The 19,238-nt window shown below is 33.3% G+C and overlaps 1 long non-coding RNA gene across 1 annotated transcript; it reads right to left on the bottom strand.

Moving 5' to 3' along the window:
• Nucleotides 1-620: 620 nt before the first annotated feature.
• Nucleotides 621-18,936, bottom strand: LOC130050742 (uncharacterized). Its single transcript, XR_008798996.1, has 2 exons — nt 17,856-18,936; nt 621-2,451 (listed from the first exon to the last, which is right to left on the bottom strand). It is a non-coding gene; the product is annotated as an uncharacterized LOC130050742 (long non-coding RNA).
• Between the last annotated feature and the right edge of the window lie 302 nt (nt 18,937-19,238).

Genomic DNA, 19,238 nt, shown 5'->3' with positions numbered 1-19,238 from the left:
CGGTCATAGCACGAGCGGCGCTTAAACCGAAGAATATGTACCTACCACATCCACCGTATTCAACGTCAAAATCGAGGAGTAGTCTCGCTTTCCCACGACACTTTGCACGAGCGAGTCTGGTACGATTCCTATTTTATCTCTATGATTTCAATCGGGGCTTATCGAGAAATCGGCATTGTTTCTGATTGGCTGATCGAGAAACGTGGAGGTACTGAAGTTCGAAGCAACTGTCAAAGTTTAAGTTTTCAACTGAAAGACCTTCAGTTAAAACTAAAAGACATTTTGGTTCAACACACAATGAAATGTCTCTGTTTGCTTTGTAACGAATAAAAAACGCACAATCCCTCATTATGGGTAGCCATTGCTATTGCTTTGGTTTAACGCCCTCTACTGGTCACAAAATTAAAATAGGAATCGTACAAGACTCTCACTCGTGCTCGAGCTTGGCCCCTGTGGTTTAGTTAAGAAATAAGATACCATATTTGAGTGTTATTTGGATATGACATGAAGTTGGTCACGTGATTAAATCCTATAACGCCTTTCGGGCCTGTAAATCCCCCACTGCATTGTATAAGCAAGAAGCCAGGTGAAAATAATTGACTTCTGAGGCGGTGATTGTATTCATGCTTAAGAAAAGACTGATCACGTTACCAACTTCATGTTATACGAAATTGAATGTCAATTTCATTAGTATTCATGTAAGGAAATACAGTCGCGGCCGGGATTCGAACCCCGATCTTCCGTTCGCATCGCATATGGACGTTCGGGGTCGCGCAGACCTAAGTCTTTTAAACAGGTAGCGCCAGTTCCATCGCCAAATGCTCGGCATCAGGTGTGAATGTCATGGGTCCTCGGAAATGACTTTAAAAACGGATACCCCGTGTCACATACTTATAATAATAAATAACATACTTTATACACACACACACATATTACAGAACTGAACATCAATGACAAACATTATATACACATACACATATTACAGCACTGAACATCAATAGCAGACATTATATACACATATTACAACACTGAACATCAATTACAGACATTATATACACATACACATATTACAGCACTGAATATCAATATCAGACATTATATACACATATAACAGCACTGAACATCAATAACAAACATTATACACACACATATTACAGCACTGAACATCAATAACACACATTATATACACATATTACAGCACTTAACATTAATAACAGACGTTATATACAGATATTACAGCACTGAATATCAATAGCAGACATTATATGCAAATATTGCAGCACTGAAAATCAATGACAGACAATATATACACATACATATATTACAGCACTGGACATCAATAAGAGACATTTTACAAAAGCACTGTTAAGGCATAAAGCAGAGGATGTAATAGAGGCATGTTAGAGGATGTGATAGAGGCATGTCAGAGGATGTGATAGAGGCATGTCAGAGGATGTGATAGAGGCATGTCAGAGGATGTGATAGAGGCATGTCAGAGGATGTGATAGAGGCATGTCAGAGGATGTGATAGAGGCATGTCAGAGGATGTGATAGAGGCATGTCAGAGGATGTAATAGAGGCATGTCAGAGGATGTGATAGAGGCATGTCAGAGGATGTGATAGAGGCATGTCAGAGGATGTGATAGAGGCATGTCAGAGGATGTGATAGAGGCATGTCAAAAGAACTTACAACTTACGACCAACGAATTTAAAATAGTAAAACATAATGCTGAAAATTAAGTCTCAGTCTCTCAGACACGTTTTAATTTATTCATTTAAACTTATAACTGTGTAATACAATTTCAGATTTGCAACTTTGTCCTAAGTTATTTTGTAGAACGGACCCAGGATTTGTTGCAGCAGTATGGATAAAAAAAAAATTACCAACCGGAATTGCAACTGCAGCCCTTTCCATTCCAATGGGATTGTAAGGATTTGAAACGATTAAAATTACTTGTGTCCCTAACATTTTGTGGGAAGCTATTCCACAGTACTGCTGCAGCATACCTGTAAGATTTCTTACCGTTCTGTGATGTTCTGACTGATGCTGCAGCATACCTGTCAGATTTCTAACCGTTCTGTGATGTTCTGAATGATGCTGCAGCATACCTGTAAGATTTCGTACCGTTCTGTGATGTTCTGACTGATGCTGCAGCATACCTGTAAGATTTCGTACCGTTCTGTGATGTTCTGACTGATGATACAGCATATCTGTGAAATTTTCTTACCGTTCTGTGATGTTCTGACTGATAATGCAGCATACCTGTAAGATTTCGTACCGTTCTGTGATGCTCTGACTGATGGTGCAGCATATCTGTGAGATTTTCTTACCGTTCTGTGATGTTCTGACTGATAATGCAGCATACCTGTAAGATGTCTAACCATTCTGTGATGCTCTGACTGATGATGCAGCATATCTGTGAGATTTATTACCGTTCTGTGATGTTCTCACTGATGAAAGGTGAATATAACAAACAGTGATCAATCTCATAACTCCTATAAGCAATACAAAATAGATAGTTGGGCAAACACGGACCCCTGGACACACCAGAGGTGGGATCAGGTGCCTAGAAGGAGTAAGCATCCCCTGTCGACTGGTCACACCTGCCGTGAACCCTGTATCCTGATCAGGTAAACGGAGTTATCCGTAGTTGAAATCAGTGTGCCAAGAACGGCCTAACAATCGGTATGAAACATGTCAGATAGCATTTGACCCAATGATAGGTTGTATTGACGAACTATAGATCGTTATAACGACCATAGAATTTGCGAAATGTCGACTTCAATCGAGATTGTTGAAACCCCTGTACCATCAACTTGTTTGTCAGTAGCTTGCCTCGATTTAAAAACTGACTATACGCAGAACAAGCTCTTGTGTATAGAATAAGTTGAGAGATATAAACACAATATGCAGGTGATAATGGAATATTGGTACATAAATATAGGAAGTTGACGATGGAGAAACTGTATATTTTGATGCAGTGTAGGCTACTAATACATACGAAGAGTGATTTAAAGTAGTCATATACAATTTATATGTAATCTATCGAAGAGAAACGACTAATTTTAACATTATCATTCCATCATCAAGACGATTAAAGACTGTACTATCATAATCCCTTTTTCTTTCTTAATCAAAATGACAAAATATTGTAAAAGCACACTTTTTGGGTTACATTATTTACGTTAGGGAGTATAGTTTCTTTACTTTCGGAGTTTAGATTTTTATTCAAAATAACATGACTGGATGAATGGGGAACCTTCGCGTGGCCAGAGCTGGGCAACGAAATCAATGATTAATGTTATAATCATTACTAATTACCGACAGACATCCTCAACTATCGTTTTACATGTACGCGCACGCTATTTAGGTACAAATTTACTAAACTAAGGGGACCTACTTGTTCCGATTAAAACAAAATCACGATTACAAAACACAGCAGTTTTTATTATTCCGTGTTGTGGAAATAATGATAGAAATATAGAATGTAGTCTTTTTTTTATTTGTAATATTTATTCAACTATCACATTTTATATCAAATTAATATATCATATATTCATCTACATACATATTCACATATCCATACATATACATACATGTACATACCCTGTATATACACCAACACACCCATAGAAGATATGTACACGCGTTAATGTGAAAGTAGTTTTAAATATAGAAGAAAAAAAGAATAGAAAAAAAGAAAGGAAGTAAGAGAGGAGAGAAAGTTAAATAAATAAAAAAAAAAATACATAATAATAATAATAATATGATATAAATGGGGCACATGTTCAGGGGGGGGGGGGTAGTAAGCAAAATTAGTTTTCTAATAGAAATATTAATGAATACATATAAATTATAACATATCACATATATACTGCCAATTGTTTTTAAACTCTGTATATTTACATTGTTTTAACAATAATTTTTTTTTATTATGATTCTTTCTTCAATAATTGCTTTTAGAGCCCTTGTACTTAGCAAAGGGTGGCTTTTGTACTTACTCGAAAATATATAATTCTTGATTATCAACGTTATAACATTTTGTACTTTATAAGCATTCTTGTTCTTATATTTACCAAATAATATTGTTGTTCTGTCAAAAGATAAAGATATTCTAAACTTGTATAAAAGCCACTTTTCAATACCATTCCAAATCTCCTGTACTAGATAACACTCAGAAAATAGATGTTCAGTTGATTCAATTTCATTATTGCAGAAACAACATGTTAGGGATTTTTTAATCTTAAGTTTATATAGATATGAATTTGTGGGAACTATTCTATGTAAAATTTGGAACTGTAACCAATGAAGTTTTGATTCCTGTGTGACTTTAAAGGGAGTTCAAAAATTTTGCTCCATTCACTTCAATTGAAATGATATCCTTATTCATTCCATTTTAATATTGAAGTACTTGTTTCTTTCTTTCTATCGATGAGAATATCATACATATCTTTACATCCTTTCATATTGATGTAGAATATTATCATAGAGCTAGGCATAATTGATCCATAGGAAAGCATCGTATCATTTTGTTTTCTATTCAAAAAACTGTCCATCACTGCCCGTTTCAGACCACAATATTCAACAAAATTTGTTTTTACATGAAGTTTTTTAAAGGTATCGAGGCTTAAAAAATTCCTATCTAAGTCAAACAAATCACTTATGAAAACAAAACCAGCATAAAAACAACTTTTAAGAAAGACAGAGGATTTGCCCATAGTGATTCTTGGGTTATACCAAATGTGTTCTTGATATATATTTGCATTTGTATGTTGTTCTATATGACATATTTCAAGCCAACTTTTAAAGACGTCAATCCAAAACTTGTTTGTTATTTTCTTGCATAATTGTGCAGTAAAGTTAACCATTAACCAAAAATTTTTAATACCTGTATGTAATTGTGCTTTAAGTAATTTTACACACTTTGAATTTGAATGAATTAATCTTCTTATCCAGCTTGATTTTAATGCTAAAATAAACTAAGAATAATCAACCATTCTAAGGCCACCATCTCTGTAATCTTGAATGATAGTATTTTTTTTTTATTTTGTGGAGTTTACTTCCCCAAAGAAAAAGATCAATTTCATCTTAGAATATTTTTACAATTTCTGATGGTGGATTGGGTAAAGTAAGTATTAAGTAATTTAGTTTAGGGATAATTAGTGTTTTAATTACAGTTACTATACCAATGGGAGTTAATTTTCGTCGTTTCCATTGATTTAATACTTTTTTTTATATCATTTGATTTTGGTAGATAGTTGAGATTGATTATGTTATTTAAATCCAATGAAAATTGAATCCCTAAAAGATCAAAAATGTTGTTATTCCACTCAAACTTCCACCTAGAATGATGATATACATCTTTTGAGAATTTTTTACTACCAATCCATATCAATTTTGTTTTTTGAAAATTTATTCTAAGACCTGATAATCTTGCAAAGTAGTCTAATTCTTTAAGAATTCCGTCTATAGATTCGGGTGATCCATCAGAGATAAGTGATGTATCGTCTGCATATTGTGAAATCTTGTACTCTTCTCCATCTATTATTATGCCTTTTGTATCTTTATTTTTACGAATTAAAATACCCAAAATTTCTGCACACAACAGGAAAACATATGGGGATATAGGTTCCCCTTGTCTACAGCCTCTTTCTGGATTGATATAATTAGACATAATTCCATTCTGTATGACAAAGGATTTAATATTACTATGAAAAGTCTCTATTCAGTTTTTGATTGAGGTTCCAAAGTTAAAAAAATCAAGTGTGTCATATATAAAATTCCATGAGATAGTATCAAAAGCCTTTTCAAAGTCAATAAGTATCAGTAGTCCAGGCATTTAGTTGTGTTCTGTATATTCCATTATGTCATAAATCAATCTGATATTTTCTCCAATATATCTTCCTTTTATAAAACCTGTTTGATCTCTATGCATTAATTTACCTAGGACTTTTTTTTATTCTCTCAGCGATACATAAAATGTAGTCTTAATCAATATTTTTTGCATGAATAGTTCAGTTTACTTTATTCACTCACACCATATTATGGTACATGAGGAATAGGATTACTTAAAATCCAGTATTTACAAAGGGGATGTGGAAATCAGTCAGTGTTTTCGACCGTGTTTGGGTTCCGACATTTATAAAACGTATTAGATTTACCGGTTTCCGGCATGTGAAAACACTGGTTTGCTACTTTTGTAGAAGAATTCTCAGACAGAGTTTATGTTTTTGTGTACCTAGGTTACCGCAGAAACCTCTGCATGTGTTATTATATGCAGCATTAAGAGAGAAATCTCGAAAAAATCGCTATCCGGGACTTTCGGTTATCGGCCGTACGACATTTACCGCTTACCATATATAGGGGATCAGAAATCGGTATTATTTCAAGATCGGTAAAGTTGGCTACTAGTAACCAGCTACTAGTAACTGGCTACTTAAAAAGAGAAAAGTTGGCTACTAGTAGCCAGCTACTTGAACCAGGAAAAGTTAGCTACTAGTAGCCAGCTACTAAAAGTAAAAAAAGTTAGCTACTCGTAGCCAGCTACTACAAAATATAAAAGTTATAATTACTGATAGCTCGCTACCAGATAAAGGTTAATGAGTTTGAAAATTATTATCTATCAGATTTATTTCTAAAGAGGACGAGGAGTCGTATGAAATTTCATGCTCAATTATCCCCAATTACATAGCGTTGCAATGCAAAATACGAATAAACTTTTTCAACTGAGTGTTTACTTTAAAAGTGAAAAGGATTGAATTCAGACCTTCAATCATTTGATATACCATCCATTTTGAGATATCTGCTACTTTTACAATTTGATTCGAGTTACCCTGAAATTTCAACATAAGTGTACCGTAAGAAATTTTATGTTTGTATTAGATATCTGATGAATTTACGACTATACATATGGCAAGAAGTGATAGATGGTGTTTTGGTACGCCATGAATTTTCAGATATCGCTCTTTAGGAAATCAGTTACTTATACATTTTGATTATCGGTACAATGAAATTTCAAGATCCGTGTGAATACCTTAAGGAACTCCGTGTTCATATCATATATTTAACTATTTAACTAACTTACATCGATACGTATGGCGAGTAGTGATATTGGGTATCGTGATATGTCATCAATTTTCAGATATCACGCTTAAGGAAGTCAGCTACATATACATGTACCTTTTCATGGCAGGTAACATGAAATTTCAAGTTTTTCGCAAATATCTTAAGGAACTCTGAGTTTGTATTAGATATCTGACTAATTTACAATTATCAAAGTGAAGAAGAGTGATATTAGGTGTCTTGACATGCCATGAATTTCCAGATATTACGCTTAAGGAAGTCAGCTACTTATACCTTTTGATTCCTGGTATCCTAAAATTTCAAGTTTATCATAAATATCTTAAAGAACTCTGTGCTTGTATTAGATAGCTGATTAGTTTACAGCTATCCATGTGAAGTGGAGTGGTACTAGGTATCTTGATAAGCCATTAATTTTGAGATATCACGCTTAAGGAAATCAGCTACTTATACCTTTTGATTGCAGGTAACCTGAAAATTAAAGTTTTTAGAAAATATTTTAAGGAACTCCGTCTTTCTTTTAAATATCTAATTAATTTACCAATGCACATATGACAAAATCAGATATTAGGTATCTTTATATGCCATCAATTTTCAGATATCACGCTTGAGGAAGTCAGCTACATATACCTTTTGATGGCAGGTAAACTGAAATTTCAAGTTTTTCATAAATATCTTAAGGAACTCTGAGTTTGTATTAGATATCTGATTAATTTACAACTACCCACGTGAAGAGGTGTGATATTAGGTATCTTGATATGCCAACAACTTTCGGATATCATACTTGACGAAGTCAGCTACTTATACCTTTTGATTCCAGCTAACCTGAAATTTCTAGTTTTTCATAAATATCTTAAAGAACTCCTTGTTTGTATTAGATATCTGAGAAATTTACAACTATCCATGTGAAGTGGAATGGTATTAGGTATCTTGATATGCCATCAATTTTCAGATATCACCCTTAAGGACGCCAGCTACTTATACCTTTTGATTGCATGTACCATGCAATTTGAAGTTTTCTACCAATATTTTAAGGAACTCTGAGTTTGTATTAGATATCTGACGAATTTACAATTATCAAAGTGAAGAAGAGTGATAATTAGTATCTTGACATGCCATAAATTTCCAGATATCACGCTTAAGGAAGTCAGCTACTTATACCTTTTGATTACAGGTAACTTGAAATTTCAAGTTTTTCATAAATATCTTAAGGAACTCTGAGTTTGTATTAGATATCTGACTAATTTACAACTATGCATGTGAAGTGGAGTGGTACTAGGTATCTTGATATGTCATCAATATTCAGATATCACCCTTAAGGAAGTCAGCTACTTATACCTTTTGATTACAGGTAACTTGAAATTTCAAGTTTTTCATAAATATCTTAAAGAACTCCTTGTTTGTATTAGATATCTGAGAAATTTACAACTATCCATGTGAAGTGGAATGGTATTAGGTATCTTGATATGCCATCAATTTTCAGATATCACCCTTAAGGACGCCAGCTACTTATACCTTTTGATTGCATGTACCATGCAATTTGAAGTTTTCTACCAATATTTTAAGGAACTCTGAGTTTGTATTAGATATCTGACGAATTTACAATTATCAAAGTGAAGAAGAGTGATAATTAGTATCTTGACATGCCATAAATTTCCAGATATCACGCTTAAGGAAGTCAGCTACTTATACCTTTTGATTACAGGTAACTTGAAATTTCAAGTTTTTCATAAATATCTTAAGGAACTCTGAGTTTGTATTAGATATCTGACTAATTTACAACTATGCATGTGAAGTGGAGTGGTACTAGGTATCTTGATATGTCATCAATATTCAGATATCGCCCTTAAGGAAGTCAGCTACTTATACCTTTTGATTACAGGTAACTTGAAATTTCAAGTTTTTCATAAATATCATAAGGAACTCCGAGTTTGTATTAAATATCTGACTAATTTACAACTACCCACGTGAAGAGGTGTGATATTAAGTATCTTGATGTGCCAACAATTTTCGGATATCATACTTAACGAAGTCAGCTACTTATACCTTTTGATTCCAGCTAACCTGAAATTTCAAGTTTTTCATAAATATCTTAAAGAACTCCTTGTTTGTATTAGATATCTGACTAATTTACAACTATCCATGTGAAGTGGAATGGTATTAGGTATCTTGATATGCCATCAATTTTCAGATATCACCCTTAAGGAAGTCAGCTACTTATACCTTTTGATTGCAGGTAACACGAAATTTGAAGTTTTCTACCAATATTTTAAGGAACTCTGAGTTTGTATTAGATATCTGACTAATTTACAATTATCAAAGTAAAGAAGAGTGATATTAGGTATCTTGACTTGCCATCAATTTCCAGATATCACGCTTAAGGAAGTCAGCTACTTATACCCTTTGATTCCTGGTATCCTGAAATATGAAGTTTTTCATAAATATCTTAAAGAACTCCTTGTTTGTATTAGATATCTGATTAATTTACAACTATCCATGTGAAGTGGAATGGTATTATGTATCTTGATATGCCATCAATTTTCAGATATCACCCTTAAGGAAGTCAGCTACTTATACCTTTTGATTCCAGCTAACCTGAAATTTCAAGTTTTTCATAAATATCTTAAAGAACTCCTTGTTTGTATTAGATATCTGACTAGTTTACAACTATCCATGTGAAGTGGAGTGGTACTAGGTATCTTGACATGCCATCAATTTTCAGATATCACCCTTAAGGAAGTCAGCTACTTATACCTTTTGGTTGCAGGTAACCTGAAATTTCAAGTTTTTCATAAATATCTCAAGGAACTCTGTGTTTGTACTAGATATCTGACTAATTTACAATTATCCACGTGAAGAAGACTGATATTAGGTGTCTTGATATACCATCAATTTTCAGATATCTTGTTTAAGGAAGTCAGATACTTATACCTTTTGATTTCAGCTAACCTGAAATTTCAAGTTTTTCATAAATATCTTAAAGAACTCCTTGTTTGTACTAGCTATCTGACTAATTTACAACTATCCATGTGAAGTGGAGTGATATCAGGTATCTTAATATGCCATCAAATTTTAGATATCACACTTAAGGAAGTCAGCTACTTATACCTTTTGATTGCAGGTAAACTGAAATTTAAAGCTGTTAGAAAATATTTTAAGGAGCTCCGTGTTTGTTTTAGATATCTGATTAATTTCCCAATACACACATAACAAGATGTGATATTAGGTATCTTAATATGCCATCAATTTTCATATATCACGTTTATGGAAGTCAGCGTCTTATACCATTTGATTCTAGGTAGCCAAAAATTTCAGGCTTTTCGCAAATATCTTAAGGAACTCTGTCTTTGTATTAGATATCTGACTAATTTACAAATATCCACGTGAAGAGGAATATTAGGTATATTAATATGCCATTAATTTTCAGATATCAACCATAAGGAAGTCAGCTACTTATATCTTTTGATTCCATGTAGCCTAAAATTTCAGGCTTTTCGCAAATATCTAAAGGAACTCTGTCTTTGTATTATAAATCTCATTAATTTACCATCTTACATACGACAAGTAGTGAGATTAAGTATCTTAATATGCCACCAATTTTCAGATATCACGCATAAAGAAGTCAGTTACTTATATCTTTTGATTCCAAGAAGCTTAAAATTTAAAGCTTTTAGCAAATATTCTAAGAAATCTGTGTTTGTATCAGATATCGTATTAATTTACCAGTACACATATGACAAGGAGTTATATTAGATATCTTGATATGCCATCAATTCTGAGATATTACGTTTAAGGAAGTCAGCAACTTATACCTTTTGATTGCATTTAACCTAAAATTTCAAGTTTTCCGTAAATATCTTAAGTAACTCTGCGTTTGTATTCGATATCTGACTAAGTTCGAACTATCCACGTGAAGAGGAGTGATATTAGGGATCTTGATATGCCATCAATTTTCAGATATCACCCTTTAGGAAGTCAGCTACATATACCTTTTGATTCCTGGACACCTGAAATTCCAACTTTTTTCCTAAATATCTTAAGTACCTCTGCTTTTGTATTAGATATCTGACTGACTTACAACTATCCACATGAAGAGGAGTTATATTAGGTATCTTTATACCTATTATCATACCTCTTCACGTGAATAGTAGTTTACTAGTCAGAGATCTAACAGAAACACAGAGTTCCTTAAGCTATATACAAAACACTTTAAATTTCATGATGTCTGGAATCAAAAGGTATAAGTAGCTGGCTTCGTCGAACGTGATATCTCAAAATTGATTGCATATCAAGACACTTCATATAAAGCCCTGTAATATCGGCAAAGATAAAGTAGTCAGATATCTAACATATCTATCTGAAGATTGATGGCATATCAAGATACCTAATATCACTTCTCTTCAGGTTGATAGTAGATGATTAGTCTGATATCTAATACAAACACACAGTTCCTTAAAAGATATCTACAAACATTTGAAATTTCAGGTAACCAGGAATCAAAAGGTCTAAGTAGCTAACTTCCTTAAGCGTGATATCTGAAAATTGATGGCATAATAAGATACTTAATATCACTCCTTGTCATATGTGAGATGGTAAATTAATGATATAGCTAATACAAACGCAAAGTTCCTTAAGATATGTGCGGAAAACTTGAATTTTCAGGCTACCTAGAATCAAATGGTATAAGTAGCTGACTTCCTTAAACGTGATATCTGAAAATTGATGGCATATCAAAATACCTAATATCACATCTTGTCATGTGTGCATTGGGAAATTAATCAGATTATCTAAAACAAACACGGAGCTCCTTAAAATATTTTCTGAAAACTTGAAATTTCAGGTTACATGTAATCAAAATGTACAAGTAGCTGACTTCCTTAAGTGTGATATCTGAAAATTGAAGGCATACCAAGATACCTAATATAACTCCTTGTCACATTTGCATTGGTAATTTCATCAGATATCTAAAACAAAAACGGAAATCCTCAAAATATATAATAAACACTTGAAATTTCAGTTTACCTGCAATCAAATTCTACAAGTAGCTGACTTCCTTAAGGGTGATATCTGAAAATTGATGGCATATCAAGATACCTAATACCATTCCACTTCACATGGATAGTTGTAAATTAGTCAGATATCTAATACAAACAAGGAGTTCTTTAAGATATTTATGAAAACCTTGAAATTTCAGGTTAGCTGGAATCAAAAGGTATAAGTAGCTGACTTCCTTAAGGGTGATATCTGAAAATTGATGGCATATCAAGATACATAATACCATTCCACTTCACATGAATAGTTGTAAATTTGTCAGATATCTAATACAAACAAGGAGTTCTTTAAGATAATTATGAAAAACTTGAAATTTCAGGTTAGGTGGAATCAAAAGGTATAAGTAGCTGACTTCGTTAAGTATGATATCCGAAAATTGTTGGCATATCAAGATACCTAATATCTTACCTCTTCACATGCGTAGTTATAAATTAGTCAGATATCTAATACAAACTCAGAGTTCCTTAAGATATTTATGAAAAACTTGAAATTTCAGTTTACCTGCCATCAAAAAGTATAAGTACCTGACTTCCTTAAGCGTGATATCTGAAAATTGATGGCATATCAAGATACCTAATATCAAATTTTGTCATATGTGCATTGGTAAATTAATCAGATATTTAAAACAAACATGGAGTTCATTAAAATATTTGATAAAACTTGAAATTTCAGTTTAGCTGGAATCAAAAGGTATAAGTAGCTAACTTCCTTAAACACGATATCTGAAAATTGATGGTATATCAAGACACCTAATATCAGTCTTCTTCACGTGGATAATTGTAAATTAGTCAGATTTCTAGTACAAACACAGAGTTCCTTGAGATATTTATGAAAAACTTGAAATTTCAGGTTACCTGCAACCAAAAGGTATAAGTAGCTGACTTCCTTAAGGGTGATATCTGAAAATTGATGGCATATTAATATACCTAATATTCCTCTTCACTTTGATAATTGTAAATTAGTCAGATATCTAATACAAAGACAGAGTTCCTTAAGATATTTGCGAAAAACCTGAAATTTTAGGCTACCTAGAATCAAATGGTATAAGACGCTGACTTCCATGAACGTGATATATGAAAATTGATGGCATATTAAGATACCTAATATCACATCTTGTCATGTGTGCATTGGGAAATTAATCAGATTATCTAAAACAAACACGGAGCTCCTTAAAACATTTTCTAACAGCTTTAAATTTCAGTTTACCTGCAATCAAAAGGTATAAGTAGCTGACTTCCTTAAGTGTGATATCTAAAATTTGATGGCATTCAGTGTCTTGTCTTGAAATGAAATGTCAAAAAGTAGCTGACTTCCTTAAGCGTGATATCTGAAAATTGAAGGCATACCAAGATACCTAATATAACTCCTTGTCACATTTGCATTGGTAATTTCATCAGATATCTAAAACAAAAACGGAAATCCTCAAAATATATAATAAACACTTGAAATTTCAGTTTACCTGCAATCAAAAGGTATAAGTAGCTGACTTCCTTAAGGGTGATATCTGAAATTGATGGCATATCAAGATACCTAATACTATTCCACTTCACATGGATAGTTGTAAATTAGTCAGATATCTAATACAAACAAGAAGTTCTTTAAGATATTTATGAAAAACTTGAAATTTCAGGTTAGCTGGAATCAAAAGGTATAAGTAGCTGACTTCGTTAAGTATGATATCCGAAAATTGTTGGCACATCAAGATACTTAATATCACACCTCTTCACGTGGGTAGTTGTAAATTAGTCAGATATTTGATACAAACTCAGAGTTCCTTAAGATATTTATGAAAAACTTGAAATTTCAGTTTACCTGCCATCAAAAGGTATATTTAGCTGACTTCCTTAAGCGTAATATCTGGAAATTCATGGCATGTCAAGACACCTAATATCACTCTTCTTCACTTTGATAATTGTAAATTAGTCAGATATCTAATACAAACTCAGAGTTCCTTAAGATATTTGCGAAAAACTTGAAATTTCATGTTACCTGCCATGAAAAGGTACATGTATATGTAGCTGACTTCCTTAAGCGTGATATCTGAAAATTGATGACATATCACGATACCCAATATCACTACTCGCCATACGTATCGATGTAAGTTAGTTAAATAGTTAAATATATGATATGAACACGGAGTTCCTTAAGGTATTCACACGGATCTTGAAATTTCATTGTACCGATAATCAAAATGTATAAGTAACTGATTTCCTAAAGAGCGATATCTGAAAATTCATGGCGTACCAAAACACCATCTATCACTTCTTGCCATATGTATAGTCGTAAATTCATCAGATATCTAATACAAACATAAAATTTCTTACGGTACACTTATGTTGAAATTTCAGGGTAACTCGAATCAAATTGTAAAAGTAGCAGATATCTCAAAATGGATGGTATATCAAATGATTGAAGGTCTGAATTCAATCCTTTTCACTTTTAAAGTAAACACTCAGTTGAAAAAGTTTATTCGTATTTTGCATTGCAACGCTATGTAATTGGGGATAATTTAGCATGAAATTTCATACGACTCCTCGTCCTCTTTAGAAATAAATCTGATAGATAATAATTTTCAAACTCATTAACCTTTATCTGGTAGCGAGCTATCAGTAATTATAACTTTTATATTTTGTAGTAGCTGGCTACGAGTAGCTAACTTTTTTTACTTTTAGTAGCTGGCTACTAGTAACTGGCTACTAGTAGCTAACTTTTCCTGGTTCAAGTAGCTGGCTACTAGTAGCCAACTTTTCTCTTTTTAAGTAGCCAGTTACTAGTAGCTGGTTACTAGTAGCCAACTTTACCGATCTATTATTTAACTCTGAAATAGGATACGAAAAATGCATATAAAAGTTTACTGTATATCTATAATTGTTCAGTCATATGCGTATTACTCATGTTAAGATACTGAAGTATTATAATCTACAATTCTAAGGTTTTGTGCAGTACATTTTTGACTGACAACATATTAAATGAGCTGCTATGTACAGTCTTGCAGGATTTATTATCAGATTATAGGCCAAAATCAATTTCTATACATATGTGATCCCGTGGTGATCCGGGTTAGAATAGGTCATCAGTACCCCTTGCTTGTCGTAGAAGGCGACTAACTGGGGAGGTCCTATACATACACAGAGAGAGAGAGAGAGAGAGAGAGAGAGAGAGAGAGATGATTAAGACAGACAAAACACTGCTAAACACATACTCAATCCTATACATAGAGAGAGAGAGAGAGAGAGAGAGAGATGATTAAGACAGACAAAACACTGCTAAACACATACTCAATCCTATACACACACACATACATATATACATATACACATAGGTGTTGCTCTTCATGTCAGAAATATATTTTAATTCCTGTTGCATTAAAAATATATTTAGTTAGATGAATCTTCACAACATTAGAAGTACCATATAGATTTATACAGGATATAACAAATCATGTTTCTTCATTTACCGATTCAGTATCATAATGATAATCAAATGTGATATTAAAGTGGGTTTTTTTCCTGCTAAATTCAATCTAATATATACCCTTTTTATTTTCAACAAATGTGTCACTGGTCAAAATGGTAACAAGTCTCTTATCTAGCACAAGTTTCCATATTCTACAGATTTGGTGTCTTACTCCTACTGGGACTACAACTAGCTTTGGACCTGGTCGCTGACTACAACTAGCTTTGGACCTGGTCGCTGACTACATCTAGCTTTGGACCTGGTCGCTGACTACATCTAGCTTTGGACCTGGTCGCTGACTACATCTAGCTTTGGACCTGGTCGCTGACTACATCTAGCTTTGGACCTGGTCGCTTGCAGATACAAGATGAAGCGTGCCCTCTTGATGTACATGGGAATGGCAGTGATATAGAAGGGGGACTAATTGGAAGAACTGCTGCTGATGATGATGGTGCTAGACTGTCTTAACAGACTTAATCTTCTTCTGTTTAATACGGGAGTAACACATACACTGGCATCTATTGCACAAAAAATCATGATCAGAATGGTGATCATTTCTTTGAAATTCGGAACCTGTGTTTTGGTTTTACTCTCCGTGGACAGTTGCAACAGCGGAAGTGTTTGGGACCACTCCCTGGCATATCGGAAATAGTTGTGTCATATAATTGAAATACAATTTGGGTTGGACAAAAATCGTCATGTTAGAACCTAATAGGATCTAACCATACATGTAAATCAAAAATTGGGAATTCAAATAAAAAATTGATATTTTTTACTAACTGAAAATGTGTATCTTCAAATGTTTTTGTTGATATAATGTCAGTGGGAAATCTAGAGAGGGTTACAGCAATGCATATGTACATGATCAATTCATTTTTATAGAGTCCATGAGAGGCCGAAAACTTCTAACCTGGGTCTGTTTAATGGACCCTTCCAAAATTCTATTCAAAATTCTTTTATTTAAAGAAACAGTAAATTATTTTCCTAATCCAAAGGGACAAAGTTTGAAAAACTATCAGGAAATGATATAGATAATAATGGGGGAAAAAACATGATGAGTTGTACTATATAATCCAATTTCATTGGAGGGGGGGGGGGGTGCTGTTTCATCTTAGATGGTTTATATATATATTTTTTTATTGTTGATCTTGTCCATATAACAAAATAAGAACTCCGAAATTATTTTAAATAGATAATAATAATAAAAAACAAGGCTTGGATCCACCACCAGCAAGTTGTGTTTTCTTTTTAGAGTTATTGCCCTTCATTCAAAAATAGTAAACAAATAAGAATTACATGCTCTACATTTCAAGACATTACTGAACAAGATATCTTTTCATGCATATCTAAGTGGAATGAATTCATGACTACACTTGTATATACTGTTATATGCAACGCGTTGCGTATACGTTTTGGGGTAATAAAATCCCGAGTATATATTACGATACCAAAATACACATCGGGTTCGTATCCTCTATATAAAAGATTAATTTAAAACTGACAAGAAAAATTTTCTATGAATTCTAATATCACGGAAATTGCCTAAAATATGGAGAGATTTATGAACAATGTCGTATTCTTCATGCGGCTTATTCCGTTAAACCATTTCTCTTTTAATTCATTTGTTTCTCTTTCATATGTACATGTATATATATATATATATATATATATATATATATATATATAGCCTATCAAAATTTTAACAAAACATGTGCCCTAATTATCAAAATTATTTACGAAATTAAAGTATCACCATCATGCTAATATAGCATCTAACATCAAGACATTCCAGGCAACGCTCCATAGTAAAATCCCGCTCTAAAATCGGTAATTTTAGTGTGGAGCGTTAACGCGTGAGTTACAGAGAAGGGTTTTATGCCGTCTAATAAACTTATTTAGCTTGATCCCCCAAAAAGAAAATCCATTGAGCAGCGTAATATGATCAACTACACATGGAGTTGCGTCCACAAAGTGAAGTGAGACGAACAGACGCACGCACGGACACCGGTATTTCTATGTCCCCTTTCGCATTGCGGTGGGGGACAAAAATAATTGTGCGTCTGCACCTGTCAAACTACGACATGCTAGATGACATGCGCACATTAAAGGAAGTGAAGCTAGTATACTGAATCCGATCTAAATTAAATTACAACAGTAAGAGTTATGCATCTTTGAATATGACGTGGACACAGACTACCAATTATTTTCCTATACATTCCTTTATAACGTAAAAATTAATATAAAAAATTCCACCGCCTCAACTTACCTGAAATTTGGCACAGACTTAGAGCAATTCAAGTCCAAAAATATTTGTGAATCTCAGGAAAATTCACCGCACACAAGTCCTGTTATGACACCGCAAGTAACTCCTACCCTGCATATTTCCCTTTCCCTTTGAGAAGCAGGTAAACAATGGCCTATTTACACCCTTCCTACTACACACTTAAGAGCAGAATTTCCCATTATTATATTTTTATTTTTTTTTCCAGACCCTCTCCTTTTCATCTATGCCCTAGAATAACACAATTCCATCCCACAGACATCCCCAAGAATTTTTGAGAAAAAACCTCTATTTATAAATTGGCACTACTTGCGTGGTCAATAAAATAGGGGTAAAATTAGTAGTCTGTTACCACCTGCACAAAATAACCAGGTTTATCCACATTGGATAAACCCCATTATTGTGTAGGTGATTCAGCATGTTGTGGGAATATTGTGGATCTTGTAATGATTTGGTCCCAAAAAAATAAAGCAATCATCCAAATAGCGTTTCCATTGATTCTCAATATACAGGCCAAATTCTTCTCCAAAAACTGTTTTGCATTCTGTAAATAGTTTCTCCTCAAGAAAGCCCAAAACTAAAGTTGCGTAAGACTTTTGTCCCCATGGCTGTTCCTTTCGTTTGAAAAAAGTATTTGTTTTAAAAAAAGAAATGATTATTTTCCAAAACTATTTTGATTCCTTCCAGGATAAATTTCTTTGAAAATCTTGATTGCAATACACCTTGATGTTTATCAATCCAGAAGGAAATGGCTTCTATACCAAGTTGTGTGGGATATTTGTATACAAATTTGTGACATCAAAACTCATCAATTTTGTATTTTCTTAAACGACTTTAGGAATATGGTTTAAGAAATCCATGTCGTCCCGAATATAACTCGGAACATTGCAGATGGAGTTTAGCATAATATCTAGGAAATTACTAAGTATTTGTGTTGAACAAGAACGATTTGGCGCAGTTTAAGGTCCGGGTGGTTTACATTGTTTAAAAATCTACTGAAGAGCCCGCAGGGCGAAAGCGCTGTAGATAAAAGTTTGAGTACTGGATTTTATTTTATTGTTTGACTTTATATATATATATATATATATATATATATATATATATATATATGTAAGACTCCAAAGTGCGATGGTCTGCGCCAAACCCCGATGGTGTGACACGCCAGAGTACGATGATCCTCACTCATGCGCCAAAGTGCAATGGTGTGACACGCCGAAATCCATTGGTTTGTAAACGGCACAGTGTTTTGGTACAGACTGAACCAACTGTGTGTTGTTTCACCAAATTATCAGTGCAAAATCCATACACAAAAAATAAGAATAAAAACTTATTTCATTACCATCTAGTTGTAGTGTTATTAAACACCAA

Source organism: Ostrea edulis, chromosome 10 (assembly GCF_947568905.1).
Source record: "Ostrea edulis chromosome 10, xbOstEdul1.1, whole genome shotgun sequence".
NCBI classification, from domain to species: Eukaryota; Metazoa; Mollusca; class Bivalvia; order Ostreida; family Ostreidae; genus Ostrea; species Ostrea edulis.
The sequence above is the reverse complement of the archived record's forward strand: the minus strand, read 5'-3'. Positions and strand labels throughout refer to the sequence as shown.